Raw genomic sequence first — 16,414 nt, forward strand, 5'->3', positions numbered from 1 at the left:
GTCGTGGGTGAAGAGGGAGTAGAGGAGGGGGCTCAGCACACATCCTTGTGGGGCCCCCGTGTTCAGGGTCGGGGGGGGGGAGGTGTGGTTGCCTAATTTGACAGACTGGGGTCTGTTTGTTAGGAAGCCCAGGGTCCAGTTGCAGAGGGAAGTGTTCAGGCCAAGAGTTTGGAGTTTGGTGGCCAGCTTGTTGGGGACGATAGTGTTGAATGCTGAGCTGTAGTCTATAAACAACATTCTGATGTAGGTCTCCTTACCATCTAGGTGATTCAGTGCCGAGTGTAGAGCAGTAGTGATTGCATCCTCCGTTGATCTGTTTGCCCGATAGGCAAACTGGTGTTGGTCAAGGGAGGCAGGAACACTGGCTTTGATGTGGGCTAAGACCAGTCTCTCGAAACACTTCATTATTATGGGTGTGAGTGCGACAGGTCGATAGTCGTTCAGACACGTCACAGCCGCTTGTTTAGGCACAGGAATGATGGTGGCGGTCTTGAAGCATGTAGGGACTACTGCCTGGGCCAATGACAGGTTGAAGATGGCGGTGAAGACATCAGCCAGCTGATCAGCACATTCATGCTTGACTAATCTACTGGAATTTTTTGAGGATGTAAATGGTAGAATAGATAAGGGAGAACCAGTGGATGTGGTGTATTTGGACATTCAGTAGGCTTTCAATAAGGTCCCGCATAAGAGATTGGCGTGCAAAGTTAAAGCACATGGGATTGGGGGTAAAGTACTGACTTGGATAGAGAACTGGTTGGCAGACAGGAAGCAAAGAGTTGGAACTAATGGGTCTTTTTCCGAGTGGCAGGCAGTGCCTAGTGGGGTACCGCAGGGATCGGTCCTAGGACCCCAGCTATTCACAATATACATTAATGAACTAGACGAAGGAACTAGAAGTAATATCTCCAGGCTTGCAGATGACACAAAGTTGGGTGGGCGTGTGTGCTGTGAGGAGGATGCCAAGAAACTCCAGTATGATTTGGACAGGTTGGGTCATTGGGCAGATACATGGCAGATGCAGTATAATGTGGATAAATGCGAGGTTATCCACTTTGGTGGCAAAAACAGGAAGACAGATTATTATTTGAATGGCAATAGATTGGGAGAAGGGGAAGTGCAACGAGTCCTGGGTGTCCTTGTGCACCAGTCGCTGAAGGTAAGCATGCAGGTGCAGCAAGTGGTTAAGAAGGCAAATGGTAAGTTGGCCTTCATAGCGAGGGGATTCAAGTACAGGAGCAAGGATGTCTTGCTGCAATTGTACAGGGCTTTGGTGAGACCACACCTTGAGAATTGTGTGCAGTTTTGGTCGCCTTATCTGAGGAAGGATGTTCTTGCCATGGAGGGAGTGCAGCAAAGATTCACCAGACTGATACCTGGGATGGCAGGAATGGCGTAGGGAGAGAGATTGGGTCGATCTTGCTTATATTCACTAGAGTTTAGAAGAATGAGAGGGGATCTCATTGAAACTTATAAAATGCTAACAGGACCAGATAGACTAGATGCAGGAAGGATGTTCCCGATGGTGGGGGAGTCCAAAACCATGGGTCACAGTCTAAGGATAACTGGTAAGCCATTTAGGACAGAGATGAGGAGGAATTTCTTCACCCAGAGAGTGGTGAACCTGTGGAATTCTCTACCACAGAAGGCAGTTGAGGCCAATTCATTAAATATATTCAAGAAGGAGTTAGATATATTTCTAAAGGCTAAACGGATCAAGGGATATGGGGGGAAAGCAAGGACAGGGTACTGAATTTGGATGATCAGCCATGATCGCATTAAATGGTGCAACAGGCTCGAGGGGCCGAATGGCCTACTCCTGCTCCTATCTTCTATGTTCTATTTTAATAGAATCATAGAAATTTAGGAGGCCTTTCCACCCATTGTGTCTGTGCCGGCTGAAAAGAGCTATCCAGCCTAATCACACTTTCCATATCTTGCTCCGTAGCCTTGTAGGTTACGGCACTTCAAGTGCATATGCTAGTACTTTTAAAATCTGTTGAAGGTTTCTGCCTCTACCACCCTTTGAGGCAGTGAGTTCCAGACCCCCACCACCCACTGGGTGAAAAAAGTTCTCATCAACGCCCGTCTAATCGATCTACCAATTACTTTAAGTTTATGACCCCTGGTTATTGACCTCTGCTAGGGGAAATAGGTCATTCCTATCCACTCTGACTAGGCCCCTCATAATGTTATACACCTCAATCAAGTCTCCCCTCAGCCTCCTCTGTTCCAAAGAAAACAACCCCAACCTATTGTAGGGACAGTGTCTGTTTAGCAACCTAATCTCCCCCAGAATCCACCTCCCTTGACAGACTCACATTGGAAATTGTTGGGTGCTCCTGGGCTCAGAAGTACTGGGGGTTAAACCCAGCAGCTTCTCCTTCATCTCCACTCCAGCTCAAACTGGAGGAACAAAAAGACCTATGCAGGCGGCCAGGGACCTACCTTCCGTCAGCCTGCAATGAAACTCTTCCAGATGCAGCTGATTAATGGCGGCCGCAGCACCCGCAATTCCCCGTGCCCCAGAAACCACCCTATTGAACGCGCTGGTTTCCCCGCTGAGAGTGCGCATGCTCTCCGGGGCCGCGGGCCATGCTGGGAGCCTGGCTCCTGTCCTTTGTCCCGAGTTGGAATTGGTGGAACCGGCTGAAGAACCCGGGAAGCGGCGGCTCGGATGGTGCGCCGCTCCACCCTGGATTTCCAAAATTCTATAGATTCTGGAACGGTTCCTGCAGATTGGAGGATAGCAAATGTAACTCCGCTATTTTAGAAAGGAGGGAGAGGGAAAACGGGGAACTACAGAGATGTTAGCCACACATCAGTAGTTGGGAAAATGCTGGAATCTATTATAAAGGATGCAATAACTGGGCACTTAGAAACTAATAGTAAGATTGGGCAGAGTCAACATGGATTTATGAAAGGGAAATCCTGTTTGACAAACCTATTGGAGTTCTTTGAGGATGTAACTAGTGGAGTAGACAAAGGGGGACCGATAGATGTGGTGTCTCTGGATTTTCAGTAGGCCTTCGATAATGTCCCACAAGAGCTTGGTGAACAAAATTAGGGCACGTGGAATTGGGGGTAATATATTAGCATAGATTGAGAATTGGTTAACAGACAGAAAACATGGCAGCATGGTGGCATAGTGGTTAGCACTGTTGCCTCACAGCGCCAGGGACCCGGGTTCAAATCCGGCCTCGGGTGACTGTCTGTGTGGAGTTTGCACATTCTCCCCGTGTTTGCGTGGGTTTCCTCCGGGTGCTCCGGTTTCCTCCCACAGTCCAAAGATGTGCGGGTTAGGATGATTGGGTATGATAAATTGACCCTTAGTGTTAGGGGGATTAAATACGTGGGGTTACGGGAATAGGGTGGGATATGTGTTGGTGTAGGGGTTACGGGGATCGGGTGGGATATGTGTCGGTGCAGGCTCGATGGGCCGAAATGGCCTCTATCTGCACTGTGGGGTTTCTGGGTTTCTGTGAAAGAGTAGGATAAAGTGGTCTTTTTCAGGATGGCAGGCTGTGACTAGTGGGGTACTGCAAGGATCGGTGCTTGGGCCCCAGCTATTCACAATCTATATCAATGATTTGGATGAGGGGACTAAAAGTAACATTTCCAAATTTGCTGATGTTACAAAGCTAAGTGGCAGTGGCAGTTGTGAAGAGGCTTCAAGGGGATCTCGACAGGCTCAGTGAGTGGGCGAGAACATGGCAGATGGAATATAATGTGGATAAATGTGAAGTTATCCACTTTGGTAGAAAAAACAGAAAGGCAGAGTATTTCCTAAATGGTGAAAGATTGGGGAATGCAGATGCTCAAAGGAACCTGGGTGTCCTTGTACATGAGTCACTGAACGTGAATGTGCAGGTGCAGCAAGCCATTAGGAAGGCAAATGGTATGCTGGCCTTCATTACAAGAGGATTTGAGTACAGGAGTAAAGAAGTCTTACTCCAATTATACAGGGCCTTGGTGAGACCACACCTGGAGTACTGTGTACAATTTTGGTCTCCTTACCTATGGAAGGATATACTTGCCATAGAGGGATTGCAACCAAGGTGCACGAGATTGATTCCTGGGATGGCGGGACTGTCGTATGAGAAGAGGTTGAGTAAACTAGGCCTGTATTCTCTTGAATTCAGAAGAATGAGAGGGGATCTCATTGAAGCATACAAAATCATTACAGGGCTGGATAGGGTGGATGCTGGGAGAATGTTTCCCTTAGCTGGGGAGCCTAGAACCAGGGGCCACAGCCTCAGGATAAGGGCTCGGCCATTCAGGACTGAGATGAGAAGAAATTTCTTCACACAGAGGGTGGTGAATCTTTGGAATTCTCTACCCCAGAGGGCTGTGGAGCCTCAGTCATTGGGTTTATTCAAAACAGAAGTCGATAGATTTCTGACTAGTAAAGGCATCAAGCGATATGGCGATAGGGCCAGTGAATGGAGTTGAGGCAGAAGATCAGCCATGATCTCATTGAATGGCAGAGCAGGCTCGAAGGGCCGAATGGCCTACTCCTGCTCCTATTTCTTATGTTCTTATGTTCTATCCAATCATTCCTCAAAGTTAAAATTCTCCAGTCTGGGCAACATCCTCGTAAATCTCCTCTGTCCCCTCTGTAGTGCAACCACATCCTTCCTGTAATCTGGTGACCAGAACTGAAACGTTAACTCTGTCTCTCTCTCCACAGATGTTGAATACGCCCAGCATTTTCTGTTTTTATTTTATTGTTTTATATAGTTCAAGCACAACCTTCCTGCTCTTACATTATATGCCATGGCTAATAAAGGAAAGTATCCCATATGCCTTCTTAACCACCTTATCTAACTGTCCTGCTACCTTCAGGACAGTGGATAGGCAATAGCAAACATTCAAAGATCGAATGGATGAACTACAGAATTTGTTCATCACAGTTTGGCATAAAAATAAAACAAAAACGGTGACTCAACCGTGGCTAACAAGGAAAATTAGGGATAGCATAAGATCCAAGGAGAGGACATATGAATTGGCCAGAAAAAGCAGTAAACCTGAGGATTGGGAGCTGTTTGGGATTCAACAAAGGAGGACAAAGGCATTAATTAAGAAGGAGAAATAGACTATGAGAGTAAGCTTGCAGGGAACATAAAAACTGACTGTAAAAGCTTTTATAGATATGTGAGGAGAAAAAGATTGGCGAAGTCAAGCATAGGTCCCTTGCAGTCAGAATCAGGGGAATTTATAATGGGGAGCAAAGAAATGGCAGACCAATTAAATACATATTTTAGTTCTGTCTTCACAAAGGAGGACACAAATAATCTCCCAGAGATGTCGAGGAACATAGGGTCTAATGAGAGGGAGGAATTGAAAGAAATCAGTATTTGTAGGGAAATGGTGTTAGGGAAATTGACGGGATTGAAGGCCGATAAATCCATAGGGCCTGATAATCTACATCCTAGGGTACTTAAGGAAGTGACCGTAGAAATAGTAGATGCATTGCTGGTCATCTTCCAAAATTCAATAGACTCTGGAATAGTACCCATGGATTGGAGGGTAGCTAATGTTACCCCACTATTCAAAAATAGTAGTAGAGAGAAAAAGGGGAATTTTCGACCAGTAAGCCTGACATCGGTGGTGGGGAAAATGCTAGAGTCCATTATAAAAGATGTAATAGCAGAGCACTTGGAAAACAGTGACAGGATCGGACAAAGTCAACATGGATTTACAAAAGGTAAATCATGCTTGACTAATCTACTGGAATTTTTTGAGGATGTAACTGGTAAAATAGATAAGGGAGAACCAGTGGATGTGGCAGACAGAAAGCAAAGAGTTGGAATAAATGGGTCTTTTTCTGAGTGGCAGGCAGTGACTAGTGGGGTACCACAGGGATCGGTCCTAGGACCCCAGATATTCACAATATATATTAATGATCTAGACAAGGGAACTAGATGTAATATCTCCAAATTTGCAGACAACACAAAGCTGGGTGGGTGTGTGCGCTGTGAGGAGGATGTCGAGAAACTCCAGGATGATTTGGACAGGTTGGGTGATTGGGCAGAAACATGGCTGATGCAATATAACGTGGATAAATGTGAGGTTATCCACTTTGCTGGCAAAAACAGGAAGGCAGATTATTATCTAAATGGCAATAGATTGGGAGAAGGGGAAGTGCAATGAGACCTGGGTGTCCTTGTGCACCAGTCGCTGAAGGTAAGCATGCAGGTGCAGCAGGCGGTTAAGAAGGCAAATGGTATGTTAGCCTTCGTAGCGAGATGGTTTGAGTACAGGAACAAGGATGTCTTGCTGCAGTTGCACAGGGCCTTGGTGAGACCACATCTTGAGTATTGTGTGCAGTTTTGGTCACCTTATCTGAGGAAGGATGTTCTTGCCATGGACGGAGTTCAGCGAAGATTCACCAGGCTGATCCCTGGGATGGCAGGAATGATGTATGAGGAGAGATTGGGTTGATTGGGCTTGTACTCGCTAGAGTTTAGAAGAATGAGAGGTGATCTCATTGAAACTTATAAAATTCTAAAATGGCTGGACAGATTAGATGCAGGAAGGATGTTCCCGATGGTTGGGGAGTCCAGAACCAGGGAACACAGTCTAAGGATAAAGTGTAGGCCATTTAGGACAGAAATGAGGAGGAATTTCTTCACCCAGAGAGTGGTGAGCCTGTGGAACTCATTACCACAGAAGGCGATGGAGGCCAGTTCATTAAATATAATCAAAAAGGAGTTGGATATATTTCTTAAGGCTAAAGGGATCAAGGGGTATGGGGAGAAAGCAGGGACCGGGTACCGAATTTGGATGATCAACCATGATCGCATTGAATGGTGGAGCAGGCTCGAGGGGCCGAATGGCCTACTCCTGCTCCTTCTATGTTTCTATAGTGAGGAAGAAATCTGTAGACTGCAGGAAAATATCAATGGACTGGTCAGGTGAGCAGGAAAGTGGCAACTGGAACTCAATCCGGAGAAGTGTGAGGTAATGCATTTGGGGAGGGCTAACAAGGCAAGGGAATGCAGAATAAATGGTAGGATACTGAGAAGTGTAGAGTGACAGAGCGACATTGGACTGCATGTCCACGAGGGACTGAGGGACATTGAACTGCATGTCTGCAGATCCCTGAAACATAGAAATGCTCCCAAAATGTTCTGCAGCCGCCCTGAGACATCCTTGACCCTTGCACCAGGGAGGCAACACACCATCCTTGAGTCTCATTTGCAGCTGCAGAAACACCTATCTATTCCCCTTACAATTGAGGTGTATAAAATTATGAGGGGCATAGATAAAGTGGATAGAAAGGATCTATTTCCCTCAGCAGAGGGGTCAAAAACCAGGGGGCACAGATTTAAAGTAATTGGTGGATGGTTTAGAGGGGATCTGAGGGGAAATTTCTTCACCCAGAGGGTTTTGGGGGTCTGGAACTCACTGCCTGAAAGGGTGGTAGAGGCAGAAACCCTAACCACATTTAAAAAGTACTTGGATGTGCACTTGGGATGCTCTAACCTGCAGGGCTACGGTCCAAGAGCTGGGAAGTGGGATTAGGCTGGATAGCACTTTGTTGGCCGGCGCGGACACAATGGGCCGAAATGGCCTCCTTCCGTGCTGTAACTTTCTATGATTCGATGAGTTCTGTTATCCGGGCATGGGGTGCATCACACGCTACCCGTACAGGCGCAGCCCACAACGGCCCACTGAGAATTCACTTTCATTTCACAGACGGTCTCTTGTTGCTTAAACTCAAAATCTTCAAAAGTGGTTTTCTTCGGCTGCAGAGAATGTAGGATTGTGTTCATTTTCTCCGGCCAATCCACTCCCCACGGGAGACCCGCCCTCTCACTGAGTGACAGGCTCTCCGGCCAATCCGCTTCCCCCGGGAGAGACCCACCCCCCCTCACTGAGTGACAGGCTCTCCGGCCAATCCACTTCCCCCGGGAGAGACCCGCCCCCTCACTGAGTGACAGGCTCTCCGGCCAATCCGCTTCCCCTGGGAGTGACCCGCCCCCTCACTGAGTGACAGGCTCTCCGGCCAATCCGCTTCCCCCGGGAGAGTCCCGCCCCCCTCACTGAGCGACAGGCTCTCCGGCCAATCCGCTTCCCTCGGGAGATACCCGCCCCCTCACTGAGTGACAGGCTCTCCGGCCAATCCACTTCCCCCGGGAGAGACCCGCCCCCTCACTGAGTGACAGGCTCTCCGGCCAATCGACTCCCCCCGGGAGAGACCCGCCTCCTCACTGAGTGACAGGCTCCCCGGCCAATCCGCTTCACCCGGGAGAGACCCGCCCCGTCACTGAGTGACAGTCTCTCCGGCCAATCGACTTCCCCCGGGAGAGACCCGCCCCCTCACTGAGTGACAGTCTCTCCGGCCAATCGACTTCCCCCGGGAGAGACCCGCCTCCTCACTGAGTGACAGGCTCTCCGGCCAATCCACTTCCCCCGGGAGAGACCCGCCCCCTCACTAAGTGACAGGCTCTCCGGCCAATCGACTTCCCCCGGGAGACACCCGCCCCCTCACTGAGTGACAGTCTCTCCGGCCAATCGACTTCCCCCGGGAGAGACCCCGCCCCCTCACTGAGTGACAGGCACTCCGGCCAATCCGCTTCCCCGGGAGAGACCCGCCCCCTCACTGAGTGACAGGCTCTCCGGCCAATCCGCTTCCCCCGAGAGAGACCCACCCCCTCACTGAGTGACAGGCTCTCCGGCCAATCCGCTTCTCCCGGGAGAGACCCGCCCCCTCACTGAGTGACAGGCTCTCCGGCCAATGACCAGGTCATTGTCACTGGACACGGGCTCTTCTATTTCAGCCTGTGAATCGCACGCAGACGGGTCGCGGAACAGACTGAGGAATTGGTCATTGACGGAACCTTCATGCGGTTCCTTCTGAGAGCGAGTGAAGCTGGCGGGCCTTGGGGAAGTGTGGCCAATGGCCGCGGTGGGAAAGCAGCTCGAGTGAGCCGGACCGCGGGAATCCACCGGAGACACGGCCATGGCGCGCCACCTTCCGGCTGTGGAGCCACATTACAGGCAGCGAGCTCACCGGCTTCCTGCAGTTCTGACCAAGGCTCATCGACCTGAAACTCGGTTTCTCTCCCTACACATGCTGCCTGACCTGCTGAGTATTTCCAGCATTTCCTGTGTTTATTCCTGCAGTTCACACCTCATTCTGGACTTAACTGGACATTTTGAACTACCGCCCAAAAACAATTTTATCCCCAGAATTCCTTCATTTATTTTTTTTGTTCGTAATGAATTTGCATCCAACCAGCGATCACGTGGTTTTAGACCAGTCTCGCCATGTTTATTACATTCATTAATCTAACAATACAAACAAAGCGAACGAAAAGAACAAAAATGTTGTCAGACAAAAACTCTAAAGCAGGAAGTTCAGGCGCTGCTTACTGGTCTGTCAGGAGCAAGATACCCGTGGATGTAGTGGAAGAAAGTTCACGGGCACTGTTGTTGGCCACACATTGAGATCCAGATCTTACTCAGGCCAACAGAGGCAGGTAAAGAAGAGAGGAAAGGGGCATCAATCACACAGGGGCATTGGGTTTCCCAACAGAACCAGGGTGTATTCCAGCAGATGCATGAAGCACACAGCAGAGGCAATCAGCATCCCAGCAGAAGCAGGGAGCTCACATCAGAGCCAAGACACGTCCCAGCACAGGCAGGGAGGTAAAGAAATGAAACAAAGGTGCTCTCTTCTTCTGTATCTGCTCGAAGCAGGTTACATTTCCGTATTAGCAGAGACCTGGTGTGAACAATAATATAAAAAACAGAATCTACTAATACAATAAACCTGAATTGGAAAAGGTGTTTCAGGTGTATAACGCCTCATCAGGAGTTCTGATGAAAAGATTCACATTCAAACCATCAATCGGCTCTTTTCTCTTTACAGATACTGACTGGCCTGCCATGCACTGCCAGCACTTTGTGTTTTATATCCAGGAGGAACAGTTTGCCAGTGAGCCCCATCAGCTGGGAACAGATGTGTGGCACTGGAGGGGCAGGCGAAAAGGGGGCAACTGAATTTGCCACACTACAGTGACAGAGCTTACTCATGAAAAAAATAAGTTGAAAACCACAATATTTCTCAATGCACTGAGGGCTGTAAAAGAGATTTCACTCCAGCTTCTAGGGCAGCACAGCTCAGACTGGGAGATCACCATGTGTGGAGTGCTGCGAGCACCGTGGCACAGTGAGCTGAGCACCAGCACAGCCAATCGTCTTTTTATAATGTGGCTTTCTTTGTAGAAGTCCCTCAAACCTCAATTTCCTCGCTTCTTCTCCTGAAGGCACTAACTCCGGTCTCGGGAACAGCAGAGCTGAGCTCAGTTGTGTCCTCACCTGACGGCCACGTCCAGCGGGAGGAGTCACTGGAGAGCACCCAGGCTGGGGCTCTTTTCTCTAGATAAGAGAAGACTGAGGGATGATGTCGCTTTTAAAAGTTCTTTAGAATAATTTCTCCGTGACTACACAAAGCACTCTGGGTCCAGGTATATTGTGTATCAGTAAAACAGGTTTATTATGCATTAAACATCCAGTACAAAGAAGTAATACTGAACAAGAAGATAGTCACAGTCTGTTCATCGAACCCTGGCATTCCTCCGAGTGACTGTGGCGCTAATTACATTACATGGACATTACATTAAACCTACCTCTTTGACCAAGCTCAGTATCAGATTTGGTTTGATAACATTTCTGTGAAGCGCCTTGGGTCATTTTACTATGTTTAAGGTGCTATATAAGCACAATTTGTTGTTGTTGTTTGATTCCAATCCAGGACCAAGGGGTGAAGTAACGGTCTGACACATTCCTAGGGCGCTGCCTAGGATAATCCAGTAACTAGTTTCCATTCACTTTTGACCAAAGTATCTCCCAGGCACCCTCTGGAAATAAATTTCATGTCTTCAGCACCCACTTGAGAGATTTTTTAACTGATTAATCTCCTCTCTGTACTCGGAATACAGGCCCAGATTTTGGAATTCCGCTCTCCTGACACACAGCAAGAGCCCATATTGGGAAATTCCACAATCCCAACCTGTGCTTTTTTGAACATTGGACAGACCGGGAATGCGGAGCACGGAAGAGGGAATTCTAGGCTCGTGTTTATTTTCCATTCTTTTTTATGATCCCATCATCTTTCAGTTCTGAAGGAAGGTCCTGCCTGAATTGTCTGATCAGCCGAGTGTTTCAGCATTTGCAGTTTTTGATATTCCCTCAGTACCGGTTTCCACCAGCAGGTGGTGATACTGCACTGTAAAACTTTACAGCTCTTTGTACAGCTCGCCATCACCATCTCCTGGCTGAAAGTGGCACTACAATCAACTGCAGGGGAACGTCAAACACTCTGGGGTGAATTTTCACTTTTACCACAACAGACGTTAGCGGATCGGCCGCCCGTTTTACAGCCCGCACCGCAGTAAAAGTGAACATTCAGCCCGTTAAACTGAAGATTTGCAAACTGCCCGTCATCTTGAAGAGAGATAGTTTGTGTATTTCTCATCACTAATGGTGCTGATGAACTGAGGAATGTCCGCATTTTGAGAGCACAACTTATACCTGCTTTTTAATATAAAGGAGTGGGGCAGTGATGAGAAAGGGCTGGGATGGAGTTGCTGTCGGTTTCTCTTTTTATTTTAGTCTCTGTTTTTATTACAGTGTCAGCAAGTGGCTCAGTTGCTGGCACTCTTGCTTCCCGAGTCAGAAAGTTGTAGGCTCAAGTCCCACTTCAGAGACATTAGCACAACAATCTAGGCTGACACTCCAGTGCAGTACTGAGCGAGCGCCGCACTGTCGGACGTGTGACTTTTGGATGAGACCTTAAACCGAGGCCCTGTCTGCTCTCTACAGTCGCGGCGGCGGGAAACGCGGCGGCGAGCCTATAAAAGGCAGCTGAGAGCAGGTAGGCCTCAACGGCGGCGGCGGCGGGAAACGCGGCGGCGAGCCTATAAAAGGCAGCCAGAGGCTCAGGTAGGTTTACCAATCTCCAATCTCAGAGAGGGAGAGAAGTAAAAAGTAATCGAAGTGCGACGTCACCAGAAAGCAGGTAACTGATTGGTTGGTGAGTATTTCTCTCTTTTTTAAACTTTAACTCTGTGGTTTATAGTTTCTAGGATCTCTGTGGTGTACCGGGGATTGTTTATAAACCAGGGCCCTTAAATATACCATTTACCTGTAGTGTAATTGGTGGGATTGATTTGTTTAATTTAATTTCAATTAATTAAGGGGTAAGTCATGGCAGGACAGCCCAGTGCCGTGGTATGCTCCTCCTGCGCTATGTGGGAACTCAGGGACACTTCCTCTGTCCCTGACAACCATGTGTGCAGGAAGTGTGTCCAGCTGCAGCTACTGGCAGACCGCATTGCGGTGCTGGAGCAGCGATTTGGATACATAATGGACCATTCGCGATGCTGAGGACATCGTGAATAGCACGTTTAATCAGTTGGTCACACCGCAGATAAAGGTGGCATAGTCAGAAAGGGAATGGGTGACCAACAGGCAGAATGGTATGCGCAGGCAGGTAGTGCAGGGGTCCCCTGTGGCCATCCCCCTCTCAAACAGATATACCGCTTTGGATACTGATGGGGGGATGGCTTACCAGGGGAAAGCAGCAGCAGCCAACTTCCTGGCACCAGGGGTGGCTCTGCTGCACAGGACGGGAGGAAAAAGAGGGGTAGAGCTATAGTAATAGGGGATTCTATTGTAAGGGGAATAGATAGGCCTTTCTGTGACTGCAAACGGGACTCCAGGATGGTGTGTTGCCTCCCTGGTGCAAGGGTCAAGGATGTCTCGGAGTGGCTGCAGGGCATTCTGGAGGGGGAGGGTGAACAGCCAGTTGTTGTGGTGCATATAGGCACCAACGATATAGGTAAAAACTGGGATGAGGTCCTAAAAGCTGAATATAGGGAGTTAGGAGGTAAATTTAAAAATAGGACCTCAAAAGGTAGTAATCTCAGGATTGCTACCAGTGCCATGTGCTAGTCAGAGTAGAAACAGAAGGATATTTCAGATGAATACGTTGCTAGAGGAATGGTGCAAGGGGGAGGGATTAAAATTCCTGGGACATTGGAACCGGTTCTGGGGGAGGTGGGACCAGTACAAACCGGACGGTTTGCACCTGGGCAGGGCAGGGACCGATGTCCTGGGGGAGTGTTTGCTAGTGCTCTGGGGGAGGGTTTAAACTAAAATGGCAGGGGGTTGGGAACCTGAGCAGGGAGAAAGAGGAAAGGGAAACACGGATAAAAGCAAAAGATAGGAAGGAGAAAAACAAAAGTGACAGGCAGAGAAATCAAGGGTTTAAATCAAACATGGCCACAGTAAATAATAATTCTAAAAGATCTAAGAGCATTAAAAAAAACAAGCCTGAAGGCTTTGTGTCTTAATGCGAGGAGCATTCGTAATCAGGTGGATGAATTAGCTGCACAAATAGATGTAAACGAATATGATATGATTGGGATTACGGAAACATGGCTCCAGGGTGGCCAAGGCTGGGAACTCAACATCCAGGGGTATTCAATATTCAGGAAAGATAGGCAAAAAGGAAAAGGAGGTGGGGTAGCATTGCTGGTTAAAGAGGGGATTAACACGATTGAAAGGAAGGATATTAGCTCTGATGATGTGGAATCTGTATGGGTAGAACTGAGAAATACCAAGGGGCAGAAAACGTTAGTGGGAGTGGTATATAGACCTCCAAACAGTAATGCGGAGGTCGGGGATGGCATTAAATGGGAAATTAGAGAAGCGTGCAATAAGGGCACAGCAGTTATCATGGGTGACTTTAATCTACATATAGATTGGGCTAACCAAATTAGTAACAATACTGTGGAGGAGGAATTCCTGGAGTGTATACGGGATGGTTTCCTGGACCAATATGTCGAGGAACCAACCAGAGATCAGGCCATCTTAGACTGGGTATTATGTAATGAGAAAGGATTAATTAGCAATCTTGTTCTGCGAGGCCCCTTGGGTTGGAGCAATCATAATATGATCGAATTCTTCATTAAGATGGAGAGTGAAATAGTTGACTCAGAGACTAGGGTCCTGAATTTAAATAAAGGAGACTACGATGGTATGAGGTGCAAGCTGTGTAGGATTGATTGGGGAATGTCACTCAAAGGGTTGACGGTGGATGGGCAATGGCAAACATTCAAAGATCGCATGGATGAACTACAGAATTTGTTCATCCCAGTTTGGCATAAAAATAAAACAAAACAGGTGACTCAACCATGGCTAACAAGGGAAATTAGGGATAGCCTAAGATCCAAGGAGAGGACATATAAATTGGCCAGAAAAAGCAGTAAACCTGAGGATTGGGAGCAGTTTAGGATCCAACAAAGGAGGACAAAGGGATTAATTAAGAAGGGGAAAATAGAGTATGAGAGTAAGCTTTCAGGGAACATAAAAACTGACTGTAAAAGCTTTTATAGATATGTGAAGAGAAAAAGATTGGTGAAGTCAAGCGTAGGTCCCTTGCAGTCAGAATCAGGAGAATTTATAATGGGGAACAAAGAAATGGCAGACCAATTAAATACACACTTTGGTTCTGTCTTCACAAAGGACACAAATAACCTTCCAAAGATGTCGCGGAACATAGGGTCTAATGAAAGGGAGGAACTGATAGAAATCAGTATTGTTAGGGAAATTGATGGGATTGAAGGCAGATAAACCCCAGGGCCTGATAATCTACATCGTAGGGTACTTAAGGAAGTGGCCCTAGAAATAGTAGATGCATTGCTGGTCATCTTCCAAAATTCGATAGACTTTGGAACAGTACCCATGGATTGGAGGATAGCTAATGTTACCCCACTATTCAAAAAGGGTGGTAGAGAGAAAACAGGGAATTACAGACCGGTAAGTCTGACATCGGTAGTGGGGAAAATGCTAGAGTCCATTATAAAAGATGTATTAGCAGAGCAGTTGGAAAAAAGTGACTGGATCGGACAAAGTCAACGTGGATTTACAAAAGGTAAATCGTGCTGGACTAATCTACTGGAATTTTTTGAGGATGTAACTGGTAAAATAGATAAGGGAGAACCAGTGGATGTGGTGTATTTGGATTTACAAAAGGTTTTCGATAAGGTCCCGCTTAAGAGATTAGCGTGTAAAATTAAGGCACATGGGATTGGGGGCAAGGTATTGACTTGGATAGAGAACTGGTTGGCAGACAGAAAGCAGAGAGTTGGAATAAACGGCTCTTTTTCCGAGTGGCAGGCAGTGACTAGTGGGGTACCGCAAGGACCGGTCCTTGGACCCCAGCTGTTCACAATATATATTAATGATCAGGACGAGAGAACTAGATGTAATATCTCCAAGTTTGCAGATGACACAAAGCTGGGTGGGCGTGTGTGCTGTGAGGAGGATGCCGAGAAACTCCAGTATGATTTGCACAGGTTGGGTGATTGGGCAGAAGCATGGCAGATGCAATATAACGTGGATAAATGCGAGGTTATCCACTTTGGTGTCAAAAACAGGAAGGCAGATTATTATCTGAATGGCAATAGATTGGGAGAAGGGGAAGTGCAATGAGACCTGGGTGTCCTTGTGCACCAGTCGCTGAAGGTAAGCATGCAGGTGCAGCAGGCGGTTAAGAAGGCAAATGGTATGTTGGCCTTCGTAGCGAGAGGGTTTGAGTACAGGAACAAGGATGAGTATTGTGTGCAGTTTTGGTCGCCTTATCTGAGGAAGGATGTTCTTGCCATGGAAGGAGTGCAGCGAAGATTCACCAGGCTGATACCTGGGATGGCAGGAATGACGTATGAGGAGAGATTGGTCGATTGGGCTTGTACTCACTGGAGTTTAGAAGAATGAGAGGGGATCTCATCGAAACTTATAAAATTCTAACAGGACTAGACAGACTAGATGCTGGAAGGATGTTCCCGATGGTCGGGGAGTCCAGAACCAGGGGTCACAGTCTCAGGATAAGGGGTAAGCCATTTAGGACAGAGATGAGGAGGAATTTCTTCACCCAGAGAGTGGTGACCCTGTGGAATTCTCTGCCAAAGAAGGCAGTAGAGGCCAATTCATTAAATATATTCAAGGAGTTAGATATATTTCTTAAGGCTAAAGAGATCAAGGGATATGGGGAGAAAGCAGGGACAGGGTACTGAATTTGGATGATCAGCCATGATCTCATTGAATGGCGGAGCAGGCTCGAGGGGCCGAATGGCCTACTCCTGCTCCTATCTTCTATGTTTCTATGTGTTTCTGGTGGATGTAAAAGATCCCAAGGCACTATTTCAGAGAAGAGTTCTGAGGAAGGGTCATCGACCTGAAACGTTAACTCTGTTTCTCTCTCCACAGATGCTGCCTGACCTGCTGAGTATTTCCAGCATTTTCTCTTTGTATTTCAGATTTTCAGCATCTGCAGTATTTTGCTTTTGTGTTTGAGTTTTCCCCGGTGCCTTGGCCAATATATATCCCTCAATTAGCG

Source organism: Somniosus microcephalus, chromosome 8 (assembly GCF_052327205.1).
Source record: "Somniosus microcephalus isolate GS21.2 chromosome 8, FLI_Smic_1.0, whole genome shotgun sequence".
In the NCBI taxonomy this organism is placed as follows: domain Eukaryota; kingdom Metazoa; phylum Chordata; class Chondrichthyes; order Squaliformes; family Somniosidae; genus Somniosus; species Somniosus microcephalus.